At 39.8% G+C, this 17,386-nt stretch overlaps 1 protein-coding gene and 1 long non-coding RNA gene across 7 annotated transcripts in view; one reads left to right on the plus strand and one right to left on the minus strand.

The window, feature by feature from the left end:
* Positions 1-735: 735 nt before the first annotated feature.
* On the minus strand, positions 736-8,603 carry LOC129146493 (uncharacterized). Of its 2 annotated transcripts, none has more exons than XR_008553302.1 (4): positions 8,450-8,603; positions 8,074-8,189; positions 4,813-4,887; positions 736-1,829 (listed from the first exon to the last, which is right to left on the minus strand). It is a non-coding gene; the product is annotated as an uncharacterized LOC129146493 (long non-coding RNA). The 2 variants fall into 2 exon arrangements; XR_008553301.1 differs by having other exon boundaries at positions 8,446-8,603.
* Positions 8,604-14,632: 6,029 nt separating this feature from the next.
* GRIK2 (glutamate ionotropic receptor kainate type subunit 2) overlaps positions 14,633-17,386 on the plus strand; it is a 587,451-nt gene continuing 584,697 nt past the window's right edge. For all 5 annotated transcript variants that reach the window (XM_054699057.1, XM_054699052.1, XM_054699054.1 and 2 more), the window contains exon 1: positions 14,633-14,660. The gene's annotated coding sequence lies outside the window, so the exon portion shown is untranslated. The remainder of the gene's footprint in view (positions 14,661-17,386) is intronic.

Below are 17,386 nucleotides of genomic sequence, written 5' to 3' on the forward strand. Positions count from 1 at the left end.
TTAAACTATATCCATTATTTTGCCCTTTCCAGAATGAAATATAGTTGGAATCATAAATTATGTAGCTTTTCAGGTGGACTTATGTCACTTACTAATAGGCATTTAAGATTCCTCCATGTTTTGTTATTAGATTAGCTCTTTTTTTGTGTGTGTGTACTAAAGATGTTTTCATCTTTAATCTCCTAGAATTCTGCCCTTAGCTTTAAATCTCTTTGTGCCTAGATTTGGCCCCACGTGTATGTGAGTCTCCATGTTTGCTGCTTAGATTCTCAGCTTGTGGATCCTAAGTTCTGTCTGCCTTCCTTCTCTTACTAATTCAGCTCTCATCTTGGCTTCTCAAACCACAGATTGGTTTGGCCTTCCCTTGTGTCAGTTATCTTTTATGGAGTCCGGTGTGGCACTTGACAGGCAGAGTAATGATATAGAAATGTTTATGAACTTGTTCCTTGCTAAACATCTAAACATAAATCTGTTCCAAGCAATAAACTGGAACTGGTATGAGAATTCTGCAGTGGCCTTGTGACTAGAAAGGGAGTGCCTCACCCAGGTGCTTGACAACATGAATGCTGCCATAGCCCACCATCTCACCTGCTGGGCTCTGAGGAGCCCTGGTTCCAGGCTGAATGTCTAGGGACACCTGTATGAATTGGCACCCTATTCCCCTCATAAATCCTTAGACCCTTGAGCATCTCAAACTATAACTAGAATGAGGAACTCCTGACACTGGTTAAAAGAAAGAATTTATTAGAAATTGATAGAGCAAGAAACAGAGCTCCAGACCTCCTTATAAAAAAAGGCTCCCTAAAAGGCTGGTTTCAGCTTATACAACTAATAAGATAGTAGTGGAAAAGGGAGATGGCTTCATTACATCAGGAGGGGGAACTCCTCCATACATTCCAGGTGATGCATGCAGTCACAGATCATGCTTCTTCATATAACACATGTTCAGAAAATGGAGGGCAAATCTGGGCCAGAGGAAATCCTAACATTGAAGTGAGTCACCAGCTCTCTCCTGAGCATGTTCCATAGTTTGGCTTATGTTGAATCTGGTCAGTGGTTGAGGCTTCCTGTTTTTTTCAAGCTGTAAGATTTCAGTGGCCTCTGAAGATAACTTGACATACAGTGATAAAAGCGTTTTATGGTGTGGGGCTCCTGGAAACTTCTGCATGTTGCTTATGTAGGGGCATTTGAAACTATTGCTCAGCTCTTTTGGGATTCTGATGGCCAATTCCTTGTTCCCATTCTTAACCATATGAATCTGATAAAATACACACACAAACAAACACACACACTCCTCAAAACTAACAAAGAGTTGAATAGTTGAGATGAGTTATTACATTTTTTTCTTATTTTCATTTCAAAATGGAATTGCCATTAGCATTTTTTTAATATCAATTAACATTGTTATTCTTTATAAGGCAGATGATTCACATGAAAAATGTATTACTTTTCTTCTCCCCCTTCTTCCTCCCCTGGTGTTTAAATAGGGAGAAAATCCAAATATTGGAGAAGAATGTTGTTAGCTTCACGAGTGCTCATATTGTGGCAAGTTAGGAGAATCTGAAAGCCGAGGCTTAACTCAATATCACTAATATGATGCAGGCTTATTTGGTTCAGTTCTTTTAGCATCATAAAGCTGAATATTTTTTTTTTCTTTGCAGAGAAATAAAATGGTATGATGCAGAAAGATCTCAGTTAAAAGCTTTGGAACATTAACCTTTCTTGGTTTCTCTGTACTGATATAAATGACATAATTGCATATTGTGTTTGAATCCACGTAGGAAGTCTGAAGAGATGTTGTGAGAAATCATCTGCAGGTTGTTCAAGTTCTATGAAAATATGAAAAAGGTGCTATATTGGGAGAACTCTTCGACAATAACAAAAAAGGACTGTTGTTTTACTATAGCTGATGCAAAAAAGATGGAGGGGAAGGCAGGCCTGAGAAAACACAGTGATGGGTTAGGCAGATGAGATGATTTTATCTGTTGATATCTAAAGTACTCTCTCTGCACACTCTTTAGTGAGAAAGGAGACAATGCCAAGAATTATGAATATATGCCATAATTATGTTCAACTGCAGTCACAATGACCTGTTCTTGTCCCATATCAAGAGAATAATTTGGTAGTTGCTTCTTTTCCAATGGAATGGTTGAAATATCTTTTGTTTCTCTTTAAGTAAATGGCTAAATTCATTGTTACAGAACTACCGATGATTTAATTTAACATGAAATGAATAAAAAATGGACTCACTCCCACCTTGATTGCTGTCAGCATTTTAATAGTGGAAGAAGTGCCTTTTTTACAACTGGGATTGGACAAGATCTGAGGGAGGAAAGACTTAGAATGCAAGACTGAGGAAGCATCATGCTGTCTGTCCCTAGGGAGAAAAGAATCTGTCCTCATTTTGAAATAGCTCTTGGCTATGGCTCAGAAACACTCAATGGGCAGCTTTAGAAATTGTAACACTTTCTTTGACAAAGAGAAAAATCACTGTATGTCTGTGTACTCTTAAGGGAGATAGAGGAAGTGAAAAAGACACAGACATTATAATGGACTTGTAGCAAATGCCCATATTATGACTTTTTTTTTTTTAATTAGGAAACAAGCATTCTTCTATAAACATAACTAAAATTTTCTGGAAGGTTTCTGATTGCCATTATTTTATTTTCTGTTCAGATCATGTGTTCCAATTCTGCATTAAGGAGTATGTTTAATGTCTATCAGTTAATAAAATTAGTATACAAAAGGACTTTCACTACAATCTTAGATTTTTTTCCATCAGTATCCTTAAATCTCTAAAAATACTTTTACTCAAGGTGAGTATTCCTCATTTTGCGCTGGAAGTTAGCTGGAGCACATGTTTTCTCTGGATTTCTATCTATTACATCTTCCTTTCCCACACTCAGAGTTCTAATCTTAGATTTCCCTCACCTTTATATTTCAGGCAATAGAAACTGCCAAACTTAAAATCAGTTCTGAGTTTGAAGAGTTTACATAGGGTCAATGGAATTGGAAGTTAGGAATTCTTTCTTTTTAAAAGGTATTTTGACTAGGGGGGAAATTAACCACTGTTTTTGTTGCCTATGAAACAGTATAAAGAAAACTGACATATAAACACTGACATATAGACATTTCAACAATATTCAGGGGTAAATCCCTGAAAATTAGTTTACTTTCAAAGTCTTTCAGCATTGTCCTTCTGGAATAAAACCACTTTTATAGAAAATTGGAGAAAACTATTTTGAAGATTCCTTGATCGAATTGATGTTAAACCAAGCATATTATCAAAGTATATACTGAGTCAGGAGAAAGTCTTTGTCTCTCACCAAAAACATTTTATTTTAAAATGGTAATTTTTGTTAGCAGTCATTATAAAGGAGTAGAATGAAAAGAATGTGAAGTCAATAGAGCTTTGCTCAGCAATTACCAAGTAGACTGGGGATCCAAAGACCCCTCTATACTTTTATTGAAGAATTGTTTTATGGGGATTTATTGAGATCAAATATGCAAAACACCTAACAGAGTGTCTTTATATAGTAGTTGACTCAATAAAAGTCTGTCCCTTCTTCAACCCTCAAAGTGGTATAATGATTCAGAAAAAAATAACATGAATTTTTGCTTTTCTACTCTTCTATTAGGTTTTATAAGAGAAAGTTGAAAATAGATTATTTTCCAGAGCCTTCTAGAACACAATCCTTGGTGTTCCATAGTTTATAGATGTATCTCTCCTATCTCTACCTCCATCATCACAAGCTGCTTTCCTTCTTCTGTGTGTGTTTGTGTCTGAATGTCCCTCTTCTTTATAAGGACAGCAGTTCAATTGGATTTTGGACCTACCTTTATTTAATATGACTTCATCTAACTTGTAGTTAATTGAATTACTGAAGTCATTATATTTACAGGTTGAATTGCCTAAACCTTTAGTTCAGTGTTATTTCTGCAATGTCATAAAATTGTTTTGACCTTTAAATTTATTTACTATCTTTAGAATGAAGAAAAGTAAATATTGTGAAAAAAAATTTAAAACCCTAGAGTCTCCTCCCCCTTACAGCTGAGACCAATTTCAATAATTCTGCCTCTTGACAATTAGATCTTGATTCCTAGGTACCTTATTTTATAGTGTTAGAGATAATGACATGCATATAAATATAAAACCTATATCTTACTTTATGAGTGACTATTGAAAAATATAGAAATGACTGTTCCTTCCATTTTTTCCACCGGGACAATTCTTAATTATCAATTATCACTTGTTTCCATATCACAAATTGTTTTCTTTCTCCCTCCCTAGTTCTATGTGTATCCAGTTTTGTGGGAATAACATTAAATAACATCCTAGAAGAACAAACAAAACATCAGGTTCAGTGTGTTTGACCACATTTCCAGTTTGTAAATAAGTCTTGGTTGGATAACTGTGTTTATAAGAGAAATTGTGGCCAACAGACCCTTAGTCTCTACAGTCCACAGAGAAGGCTAAATTTGTTTCTGATTTTTACATGATCAGCTGTATGAAATATTGATGCAGGTAAGTGATGCATTGCTATTGTTCATCTCTTTGTACTCAAACTTAATGTGTATTTACAAAGGGACACTAATCTGGAAGCAGGTGGAAACAGTTATATATTAAAAGTTTATTGGGACAACAGATTTCAAAATGAAAGTTTATTTTCCATTTCTCACGCTTTCCACTACTATATGGAGTATGAGCCTATATTTTGATTTTAAACTCCTCTCTGTTTTTCCTCTTCATTTTAAACTTATTGCTTTGCCCATTAATTTGCAGAGTGAAAAACTATAATTGAATTCTCTTACCTCTGTTGTGTGCTTTCCAACAGTGCATGTCCAGAAGAAAGCCATGGCAGCTCTGATTCTACAGCCCATATAATCCTTTGGTAGCGGGGAAGCAAAAAGTCAGTGGTCAGTAGTGCCCATATCTTAAATGAATACATTCCTTGAAACTGGGTTCACTGTCAATAAGAGACTTGAAAATTCTAATCGCTAATTAAAATCACTACATTAAAGTAAAGGGAGGAAACTCTAACAGCATGCCGGTTGGTTCCTAACGGTTTTCCATGACAGCTTTCTATAACACAGATGACCTCTCCAGGCAGGGTGCATTAAGGAAACAGTCTTAATTTTCTATCCAACAACTTACTTGATGATGAGATGAATCAATCAGAATGTTTTACTGCTGAATGAAAAATGAATATAAACTCCTATTTGACATTCTAAAGCAGTTTACAAAGAATCTTGTGACATATACAAATGAACTATCATTGGAAAAACCCATGAACCCTATATTCTTGGATCACACCTCCTTTTCCCATTTTGGAAGTTTCTAGACAGTTATATAATTAGAAAGTTAGCTCATAGCTGGCAGGCATAGGTTCTCCCATAGAAGGAATAACTCAGCAGGTATTATCATCATGGATAAAGAGTTATTACCATAAATGTTTTTGCTTTAGTTCTCATTTACTGTAATAATTAAGCTTTTCGCCAAGGATATTCTTTATGTTATGTTGAGAATACTCTTAAGGGATCAGGTCAAATTCTGGGGTTTTCCTTGCACTTTGATAAAAGCTGAGAGGAAGAGTCCTCTGTTTGCTCTTAAGCTGGTTTCCCCTGTGAAAGGCATCTGCTTCTCTGCAAATCCTTTTCTCAAGGATTGCTAAAGGAGAAAATCTGTTCAGCCCAAGCTTTTCCATGTTCTCCAACCCTCCATATTCCCAGTTTATTCTGTAGGGTTTTATCCCTCATAGCTTAGAAACCATATTAAAATACTTTGGAATAAAAGTCAGAGAGCTGTGGCAAATTCTACTTTATCCTACAAACTTCCTCTCATGTACCAGCAAGAATAATAAACTACAATATTTTGAATCCCAGTTTTGCCTTTGCAAGCTCCACAGGTAAGTTATATGACCTTTCTGTGTTTTAGTTTTATCATCCTTAAGATAAGAATGATATAGTTTGGAAGACTATTCAAAGAATTAAATGTGGTATTTTATATGAAAATGTTCGTAGAATGAGACTTGTATAAAGAATAGTTTCCTGCACCAACTCCTGCATTAATGCACATATCCCTGCATTAAGTTTTTAAAAAAGGAGTAGAGATCAAGAGTAGGTGGGAATGGTTCTGAAGATTTATTTGTATTGAAAGATCCCTCATCATCTAGGAAATTAGGTCTCATGCTTTGTTCCTCAAAGCAAGTCCCATGGATACTTCTGCCCCCTTAGCATATCCAAAGTAGGAATTCTTCTCCGTTTTCTCATATTCTTTTTTTTTTAAGATGTATTTATTTATACAAGAACCAGGGTACAGGCCAGATGTGTGGGAGGGTGAGAGGATTCAGATACAGAATGGGAAATAGAACAGGCAGATTGACAAAATACACTGCTGTGCAGCAGGCGAGACAGTAGAAGTCTGCTTCGCCATGTGGGATTCTTGCAGGCCAGCCAGGATCGAACCCGCACTGCAGAGGCTGCAGACAGCTTCACAGTGTGGTGCTGAGCCACCAGCGGAGGCCCCTTTTCATATTCTTAATGATTTTTATTGCTTTTATTTGGCTTCTTTCCTTGTTTGTTAGGGGTGCAGTAGTGAGTCCAGTAAGGGATATTTTCTGGTACAATGCACTTCTCTAACAACTGTCAATTTTGTGCATATTGCCAATACATTTTGCCTTTATATCAGTGCTCTCTACAAAAGGAAGAGCAGGGATATCATGTAGTTTTGCTAACAAAAGTTACCATATGTCTTTAGAAATATCTTACAAATTGTATTTACATTTTTCTTTATCGCTTGGTTCATTTTCCTGAAATTTAGTAGGTATTAATAAATAATTGCTAAAAATAAATTAGTCAGGGGCTAAATTAAGACTTGGAGATTTAAAGATTAGTAAAGGAAGTGGCAGTAGTACTGGGGTAGATGAGAGGACATAAATTGACCTTAGGAATCTAAAATTTATTCTGTTAAGAAAAGTGAGCGACAATCTTTGGAACACCCAAAGATTTGTGTCATCAAAGTAGAGTATTTGAGGAGAGCATAGGTCTTAGTACTGTTTCAGGAATCTTGGCAAAAGTGAAGTAATTAAATGAGCAACTTTTGACAGTGAGAATGTTTAGATGCAATAAATATGGAAAATGCTGAATGGAAAAGGTTACACAAGAAGGAATATAGAAAAACTAAGCAAAAGGTCAGACAAAGATAAACTTTAAAACCAACCCTTGAAAATCAAACGCAGAATTGAGACATTCAAGGGGAAGTGGAGAAGGTGAGAACAGAGTGGGGAAAGCGCATGATGGACAATTGTGGAGAACTATTGGTGCTTTGTGGGTGGTGTTCTATGGTGAGTACACCTTATGGGGGAGATCTTATACTTCCAAAACAATATCAAGGATGTAAACCAATGACACTTCAATAAAATAAATATTAAAAAAGTGGTTTACAAGGCCTCCCTGGTGGCGCAAGTGATTAAGCACTGCACTATAAAGCAATCCACAGCCTCTGCAGCACGAGTTTGATTCCCGGCCAGCCAGGGAGCAACCCACATGGTGAGGCAGACCTCTCCTGACTCGCCCACTGCTCCCCTCAGCAGTGTATTTCAATCAGTCTGTCTGTGCTGTCCCTCACTCTGTCTCTGGTGTATCCTCTCACCCCCCGCATCTCTGGCCTGTCCCCCAGCTCTTATATGCATAAATAAATAAATCTTTAAAAAAAAGAAAAAGAAAAAGTCAAAAAAATAAATTAATAATAATAAATGGTTTACACATGAAGCAGTAGATTGACTACAGAAACAAACCATTTAGACATATCAGATGATGGAGGTCTCATGACTTGTTGAGTCAAGATACGGAGTTACTCAAGGTAAAGAGTGCCAATTGTACAGTTTAGGTGACTGATAAGAAGGTGAAAGTGCATTGAAGGAAGTACTCATGCTCACTGGTTAAATTCTTGACTATTAACTTCAAGTGACCCTGGGTGTTGGTTAGATATCCAATTAAATTCTATTATTCTTTCACTCTTTTTCTATTCTCCTTAAAAATCTAACACATTCTTCCCAGAAAAAAAAATCTTACCTTATTTTTTATTTTCATTTTGTTGCAGGGCAGGGAGAGGGCCACCCAGAACCCCCAAACCTGCCTGCTCTAAATAGGTTCTGCCATTTGCCGCATCAATACAAAACATATAAGACCTTTATTGGAAAGAAACCTTAACACAATTAGTGAACAATACAGAAAAGACAAAGAACATAGTTTCTAAATCAAGCACCCAAACTTATGCATCCCCATGTGGGTAAAAGTCCACCCAAACGGGATTGACCCAGAGCAAGGCCTGAAAGCCTGCCACAAGGCTGGCGGGGACTCATAGAAAAGACAAGTCTGGGAGGAAAAGAGCAAAATCTAAATCAAATGAAAGTTCCATTGTTAACCTTCCCACGGGTCTCTCACCCACATCTGTTTCAACCAGTCCAGGACCAAAAAGCAAGTGCAGCTTCTTCACATGTCTCTCTGCTCCATGTACTCCTTCAGGTCTTCTCTTTGCTCTCCAGCTTCTCTCCTTCTCCAGTCTCTCCCCCGGCTTCTTCTCCTCCCTGCTGAGCTCCACCCTCCTTTGGGTGGAGCAGGGAACCTGGGACCTCCCCTTTTCCTGGGGGACCACCCTGTTACAATTTCATGAAAAAAATGCAAAGAACAAAAGAGGCTCTTACATCATCTTCCAATTCTTATTCTTCTCCATCCTTTTCCTTCCTTTCCTGGAAAATTCAATACTTAAGATTTTAGGTATAGTTGGATGAAGCAAAAAGGCATCTCCATGGGAATTAGAATGGGGGAGCCAGAGAATGGTTAAAAAGTTGTCTTTGGACCACGTCATGGGACTTTATTACTCATGTAGAAAAGTAGATTGCCAGCACCACAGTTACAAACTAATTTACATCTGTATTCCCTACTCTGTTTTGCATCCTATTGCTTGAATTAACCGGCTCTTCTATTCAATGCTAACTCCTCTGCTTAAACAATAGATACCATCCCCTCTTGACTAGTTAGTGATATACATACATCTCTTCTTTAATGTCAATTCATCTTGCTATACCGTTCCCATCAGGGTACTAGCTGTAGTGGCTTCTGTTTAAAATAAAAATCCCTTGACTCCACTTTGTTCTCCAAATACTGCCCTTTTCATCTCTACATTAAAGAGCAAAGTTTCTTGGGGGAAAAAAAAAAACAAAAGCAAAAAATTGGTTTCATTCTCCATCTTCAATTCCTCTCCTCCTATTCTCTTTTGAACTTATTTTAGGTTTGTTTAATCCCTACTACTACTCCAAAACTTCACTCATCAAGGTCAACAGTGGCTTCCACATCATTAAATCAAATGACCAATTCTTATCTCACCTATCAGTATCATTTAGCCTCAAGATTACTCATTTGTGGAAATACTTTGTTCACTAGATTTATGGAAACCTTTTTTTTTTTTTTTTTAATCTCAGTGGCTGCTACTTTTCTATTTCTTTTGCTGTTCCCTTCTCATTTCTTCAGTATCTACATTTTGGAACGTCTGCTCAATCCTGAGAACTACTCATTTCTCTGTCTACGTTATCCTCTAGATTATATCATTTGTCTCATAATTTCATGACTTGATGATTCACAAATGCATATCTTGTCTCTGAACTCCAGAATTATTGTATACAATTACCTATTTAGCATCTCTTCCTGGATGTCTAATGTATGTCAAAACCCTAATATATCCAAATCCCTACTCATTATTTATCTAATATCCTCCAAACCTGCTCCTCCTGTAAGCTTCCTGATCTCAGTAACAACTCCATTCCTTAGTTACTCAGGCCTAAAGCCTTGGAGTCATTCCTTATGTGATCCATCATGAATTCAGCTTTATTTAAAAATACATTAAAAAGCTGACCACAGGGCCTCCCCGGTGGCGCAGCGGTTGAGCACTGGGTTGCGAAGCTGCCCGCAGCCTTTGCAGCGCCAGTTCGATCCCCGGCTGTTCCCCGGCCACCGGAGGAGGGTCCCACATGGCACGCAGACCTCTCCTGCCACCCGCTGCTCCCCTCAGCAGTGTACTTCGGTCCTTCTGCCTGCTCTGCTCCCCGCTCTGGCTCTGGTGACTTCTCTCACCCTCCCGCGCTTCTGACTGTACCCAGTGCTTGTATAAATAAATAAATAAATCTTTAAAAAAAAAAAAAAAAGCTGACCACATTTTACCATCCCCATGTCCCATGTTCATAATTTTCTCTTATCTGGATTATTATAGCCATCCTCTAACTGGATAGCTTGCTTCCACCCTAGCCTTTAGCAAGCCAGTCTATCTTAATAGAGCAGCCAGAGATGTCCTCTTACATTTGTGTCAGGTTGTACTTCTGTTGTGGTGAAAACTCCCCCTCGGCTTCTGTGCTGCCTTCACAGAAAAATCCAAAACTCTCTAAGACATGACCCTATGCTCTTTTCTGACTAGATTTTCTACTAATCTCCTGTCTCATCTCTGGGAATTGGCTCCTTTGCTCGCTCTTAGATGCTTTGTACTTGTCGTAACCATAGGATCTTTACACCTGCTATTTCCTCTGCCTGAAACTTTTCTCCAAATATACACTTGGTTCTCGCCTCCCTTCAGATTTCTACTCAAATGCAAACTAATCAGACACCCTGACAACCACTGTAAAGTAATAGTTTTCCCTACTCGAGTCCTCCCAACATTCCTGTTCTGCTCAGTGTGCTTTATTTGTCTCCTTAACACTCCTCTCCATCTGACAGACATTTACTTATATATTTATTTACTGTCTTTCTTCCCACCACTAAATTGAAAACTCATTGCAGGAAGGGGTTTTGTTTATTTTGTTCCCTGTTGTTTTGTTAGTACGAGGGCAGTGTCTAAGAGAGAGCATCTACTCCATAAATATATTGAGAAGTTTCAGAAATGAGTAATAGATTTCATTCTTCAAGGGTAGATATTAATTATTCTGAGAGAGAAATCCCCTATGTTGATATGAGTTGTTGACACATCAGTGTGATTTATGTCCGATATAATTAAAAAGTCATGAGGGAATAAGGACAGATAGGTATTTGTACACCAGGTTTCAATTCTGAAAATGTCCTTAACAAGCACTATAAGTCAGTGAGATTTTTTTTTTTTTTGTCATCTTTAAAATAGTGTTGTTGGATTGGATGGACATTTCTTAATTTGAAACCTAAGGACTCCTCATCAGCCCAAAATGGGCTTCAGGGGGTATGTGCATTTTTTTATTTTTGTATAAAAAATTTTGAGGCCACATGCACATATATCCATTTCCCCTCCCCCTCCTCAAGTGAGAGAAAGATGGTAACCCTGAAATGGAGTCGATGTCCTTTGAGTCTCTTTTAGTCCAGCTTCATATGATTCTAAGTTTTGAAGAGGCTGACAGGAGACAGCTCGATGCTCCTTTGCCCAGGCAGAGGCAGTTCTACCACACTATGAGCAAGTGGCTGCTCCTCGCATTTTGGTTTGTATCACCTGCACAGTGAAGTCATTTGTATCAGATGATCCAGGATAGTACTTTCTGATTCTACATTCAATTTAAACAAACCAGATCCAAAGTAATAATAATAATAAACCCTAGTAGTAAACTGGGAACTCAGTTTTATCTTCTGGGTCCTCAGGGTTCAGAATCCCAAAACTGCTAAATTCTAGGAGCAATTTGAAAGGTAAGGAAGGGACAATAGACAGGTGGTTCCTGCCTAAAACTCTAACTGAGGTACTCAGTGAACTTCTTTAAGATGGAAAATGAAGTTTTAAGAATACTGGGAATGGAGATGGAAAAACTTTACTGCTTTCCCCCAAGAGACTTGGAGTCTGGTTTTTGAATGTTTACCCTCATGAATCCTGACATAAATTAAAGCAAGTATCTTTCTATAGTATTGGGGAATTTTATTTTGAAGGGCTAAATGATTGTGTTTAGTCTAATGTACCCTTGCTAGTCAACTTTTCTCTTTAGAATCTGGATAACATTTTGTCATTGAGGAAATGAATTGTCAAATAATTTTGCATAATTTTGATTTGTTCCACTTTTCTCCCAGCTCTGTCTCCCTGGCCCTCAAGTGCTTGCTAGTGCCTGTTATTTCTCTCTTTATATGTGTGTCCTCTTTGCTCTGGAAAATAAATAACTGTGAACTTAGAACATAAATAATTATGTTCTAAGAAGAGACATAGCATTTAGAGGAATTTGTGTGAAACTTCTTCCTAGGATACAATGTGAGGGGGACAGGGGGGATAGTGTGGAAGGTGAAATGTTGATCCAATAACCCTCTCATTCTTTCATTCAGTGCCTACTGCTTGCCAAACCCTATGCTGAATACTTAAAGTCAAAAGAGACACACTCCCTATTCTACAGCCTCAAAGTCACAACAAAACAAAGCCTGATGTCTTCTCCCAGGGATTCACACTGGAATCTACTCTGTGTTCAACATTTTGCTCCTCCTTCCCTGGAAATGGGGAGGCTGGGTTGTATGATGACAAGGAGAATGTCTTTGGCCAATAGACAAGTTGTCTTCATTACTCCTGTGAGGGAGAGGGGCTGAATGGGACATTTTTTCAAGGCCTGGCCCAAACTCCGCTGTGCCTCCAGGGTCCATTAGACTGCAGGTCACAGCAGCTGGAGCCCAGGCACCCAGAGGCGGTCACGGGTCTGTGCTGCCTGCTCCTGGAGACACAATGGACTCATTGACTATTTATTTACTGGGTACAACAAGGCTGCTGTTGACTTAATTAAGGGAGCCTCCCAATCACTCTGAGGGGATCTTTAAAGGACTAACGACTAGCCATTGCCACTAAATCATCTGTAACCTTTGTAAGTTTCAGTCTCCTCTACTTGGGTGAGTGGAAAAAAAAAAAAAGCATGTAGGGGGCACTGGAGAGCCCAGAGCCTAGAACCTAGATGATAGAGACTTTTTTTTCATGAGACTATGAGACTGGAGTGGGATCTAGTAGTACTGAGTTTCTGTGTTTTGGGTCTGGGGTCAGGGCTAATGAGTCAGGTTCTAGCCCTGGGGACTGGAGGTAGACAGTGCTTCCCCAGGTTTGTACTCTGCTTTAACTCTCCCAGGGCTGCAAGGAAAGAAGTAACCAATGGACAAATGCTTGTCTCCAATCAAGACAATTGATACCTGGGGGGCGCATAATCTTTTTACTTCCGGATCTTCTGATTTAGAGATTGTAATGCCACTGGGTATCAGGGCTGCTTTAGGACTCAGCAGTTATGGGAATCTCACCTGGCACTTTCTTTACACAACCTGTTTGAAAATTGCCTGCCAGGCCCAGAGCATCCAAACTGTTCCCGCTCAGCCTCACTTAAACCTAGCGAATCGCTGCTTGCCAGCTTCCTCTGGGGGCAACTGCTAAGTCTCTGCTCTAGTTAATATTTTAGGGCCGAGGATAAAATAGCAACGATATTGAATAGATGTTGACTTTTCGACCCAGAGGAGCGGAAATCCGGGATTGTTTGCAGAAGCCAATCGGTTTTTTTTTTTTTTTTTGAAACTAGGAAGCAGGGTGAGTCTGGTGTGCTTGCTTCCCCTGCCGGGTGCGGTTGCCCTCTGGAAATCCAGCTTCGGGAAAATTCAGGGACCAGGTGCTCCTCCTTACCTCCGGTCTATTAAAAAGTTCTTTCAGGAACTTAGAGCATTTAGCCTTATGGTCTTCAGGCCTGAACTGCTCCCCGGGCTATTTTGAGCCTGCGCCCACCAGATCTCAAACCCAACTTCTTTCTAAGATTTGCTTGGTTTGAGAGTTCAGGGACCTCGGGAAAAGGAGACATCTGATATTAAGACTCCACACAAAACAAAGACTGCTCACTGACCCCTTGCCATTAGGAAAAAATCTTTTTTTTTTTTTTGTTTTTTTGTTTTCTGCCAGGGAGTCTGGAGGTCTCAGCAAGGAGCGTCTAAGGGGGTATTTGCAGGATAGAGGCTGGGGGCATATTGGTCCTGTGCTCCGAGGATGGAGGTGGGGTTAGACTAAAGTTAAGATCTTTCCCTCGGACCTCAAAAGGGTTGAGCTAAGAGGGCCACTTTGGAAACTATCAGCTGCTCCCCCAAATCCTGGCAGCAGAGAAGTTTCGTTGCTATGGTTTCGGAGAGGTATAAAAGCTACCACCCAGACAGAATCAAACGTGCTCGAGCTCCTTATACATGTTGTCACCAGCCAGAGAGGACGAATTCCTTGGCGATTTGCATTCCTCCCAGACCGAGCATCAGGGTGCAGGACCCCCCTCATCCCAGAGGAGGTGCGGGTGCGCTCAGGGGGCCAAGACTCAGTCCCGGGCTTGATAAAGTCCAAGTCTGGGGGCGATTAGACAATCTTCGCACTTGGACATCTGTGGTCGGGGCAAGCGCTGCTCCCTGGCGGCCAGCGCGGCCGGGCGCGCGCAGGGGCCGCGGGTAAAGGAACGCGGCGCCTTTAAAGCAGGAGGCGAGGACCCTCCGCCAGGAGGCGTGTCTGTCTCAGCGCTGCCGCCGCGGCTCCGCGGGCTCGGTCTCCGCAGCCGCCGTCACTTGGACTCGGCGCCGGCGGCTGCGCTGCTCCGTCCGGGAGCCGGGACTTCCCGCCCGACCTCCTCCGGCTGCTCCTCCCCGAGGACCACCCCTCCCCCTCCCCGCCCACCTGCCCCCCGCGAAAGGTAAGGACTCCCCTCAACTAACACCCTCGCCCCCAGCCCCCCCTGCAAGGCACACTCACGCCGGCCCCCGGTGGGCTCCGTTCGGGGCTGCCGCCCTGGGTGTCGGTGCCCACGAGGACTGAAGGGGCCGCGGGTGCGCGAGGGGCAGGTTCCGCCTGGAGAGCAAGAAGGCAGAGCAGCGTGCGGAGACGGGTGCGCTCGGGCCACCGGCTGGACCCATTCGCTGCGAGTGGCTTTGTCCCGCTCGCATCAGCCAATTCCCGTCAAGGATGCAACTGGCTCGGTTGGCTGCGGGCACCCGCGTTCTCCACATAAAATAATGTAATAAGTAGACGTGTCAGAAAGTGGCCTCAGCTGCTGGGACTCGCGCGAGGCGGAGAGAGACAGAGAGCAAGGTGCTGTGTGGCTGCCTTGCCTTCTTGACGAACTCCCGAGCCTTATTTTTATACGCCCATTCTTTCATTAACCCTGCTCCTTAGTGCTGTGCTTTGAAAGTGCAGACGTTCTTTTAAACCGATGCCAATATTGAGAGCATCTAAAAGAACTCTGAGGGCGTCCCATTAAGGTAAAGGGAATAGTGTCACCAGGGTGGATCATAAACGTCAAGAACTTTTAATGACTCTCCAGCCTCTGACATTTTTACCTCCGTGGAGATGGGAGTTCTTTTTTCAAACAACATGACCTATGTGATGCTTCTTAGATAATTGTTTCCAATTTAGAGAATATGGGGTATTGGAAAACCCACTACTACTTTTTTTTTTTTTTGATAGCACATAGATTTCTTCTGTCATTTCTTCATTGTACTGTTAGGGATTTTGTTATTGGAAATAATCTTGTGGATTAATGATTATTTTCATTGCATAAGAGATGATTGATTCATCTGAATCTTAATTAGCTCATACTTTAGTTGCCAGAAGATAGGCAATATTTCAATCTTGATTTGTCTAAGTTCATTACCTTATAACTTTTAGTAGAACACATTCCTGTAACCGGTAAGCAGCTTTTAGTGGCCTTAGGAACTTATTAAACAAGAAAATAAAATGAAGCACATGGAAGGAAGATGCTAGAGATATAATTGATGTGTAGAAGTCTTACCTGTTGTTTTCTTCTATTTAATTCCACAGAGGAGTGCACAGGCTGAAAAAAAATTCCATGGCATGTAAATCTATTCCCATTCAATTTCTTAATTAAGATAAAATTCTTTTAAGCATCTAAAATTAATTAAAACTCTAAATGTCATTAATTACCAATGCAAAGAATGTTGGTGGAACAGTTGATATGTGTCCAGAATCACAAGAGATCATATAGCATTCATAGATAGGAAGAGTGAAGTGCAAGGATGCAACAGTGCGGTTTTAACTGATATTAGCTCTGACTTTATTCTCCAGCACTTCAAATGCCATGGATGAACAGGCTGTTTATTTTTGCTTAGCTGCAATACAACAGGCCACATGCATGGAAGAATAGGTCAGGTGTTACTATAAGATGAGGTTTCTCAAATGTCACATAACAGCAGGACTTCAGTGGGAAGTCAAATGGAATCCTTAGACAGAATTCCATGTGAAAAATTTAAATATAGATATGACATGGAAAAACATTTAAAACACCTTTGAGATTCAGATTGTGCTGATCTATTTTCTGATTCTTGCACAAGGTATAAGCATTGTCTTTTTAAAGGTTGTGTTGTAAGGATTATTACACATTTGTACATGCCCCAGCAGGTGGCAGCTAACTAGAATAAGATTCATTTTCACTGGAGAATAGAAAACTAAAATTGCTTCTCAAGTAATAGTGCCCAAGAATAAGAGGTCATTAGTGTCAGTAAATATAAGAATATAGTGAAAGATGAAGCTAATGGCTTGTGTTGCTGTTGTTGGAACAAGATTTACATAAACATGATATGTATTTTATCTTTGCTTGTTTATCACAGAGTTGATATCTTTGCATGTTAGTCTTCTGTGTGTGTGTTCGACACTTACTTTTAAACACGGCTTCTCTGTGTGTGCATATATGTGTTCATTTGTAGTTTGTCATCTATGCTTTGACCTTGGAACCTATAGCGCTTTGGCTCTCAGAAATAAATGTTGCCATATGGTTAAAATGAGAAAAAAAGAAATGAAACCATGGAATGAAGTATATAAATCTCACTGTTACTAAGTATATGTGATCGCATGATACCAAGTAGTGGTATTTTTTTCTTTAAAATAGGAACAAATTACAAAACTGACAAAATTTTAAAAAGAGTTAAATTTGATAGGTGGGTACTATATAATGACTTTATCAACTCTTCATATATCTCCAGAACTGTGTTGTATGGTATCAGCAATGAGGAGACCCTTGTAATAATTTCACAATTGCCTTACTATAAAGCATCTCCTGTACCACCAAATTCTCCTATAGTGGGAAAGTAATTTTAGTGTTTTTGTTGTTTCTGCCCTGTGAGTGAGTGAAGTAGTTTAATGAGAGAGAATTGGAATTGATCTGATTACCCTTATAACAGATGAAAATGTTGAAGTGGGGCATTTGAAAGCAATAACTAATTGTATATTTTAGAAATGTCTTTAGCCACTGAAATTGACAGCATGTTGCTCAGTATACTGAATTCTTGGTGATCTTTCAGGAAATTTTTATATTGAAAAGCAAGCAGCTTAGTGTTCACAAGAGAATTCACAGTTAATGTAAATGACTTGTAGTATGCCATGGAAAAGGATGACTGTTGGTACATC

This window comes from Talpa occidentalis, unplaced genomic scaffold, assembly GCF_014898055.3.
Source record: "Talpa occidentalis isolate TD23 unplaced genomic scaffold, MPIMG_talOcc4v2.1 talOcc4.2, whole genome shotgun sequence".
NCBI classification, from domain to species: Eukaryota; Metazoa; Chordata; class Mammalia; order Eulipotyphla; family Talpidae; genus Talpa; species Talpa occidentalis.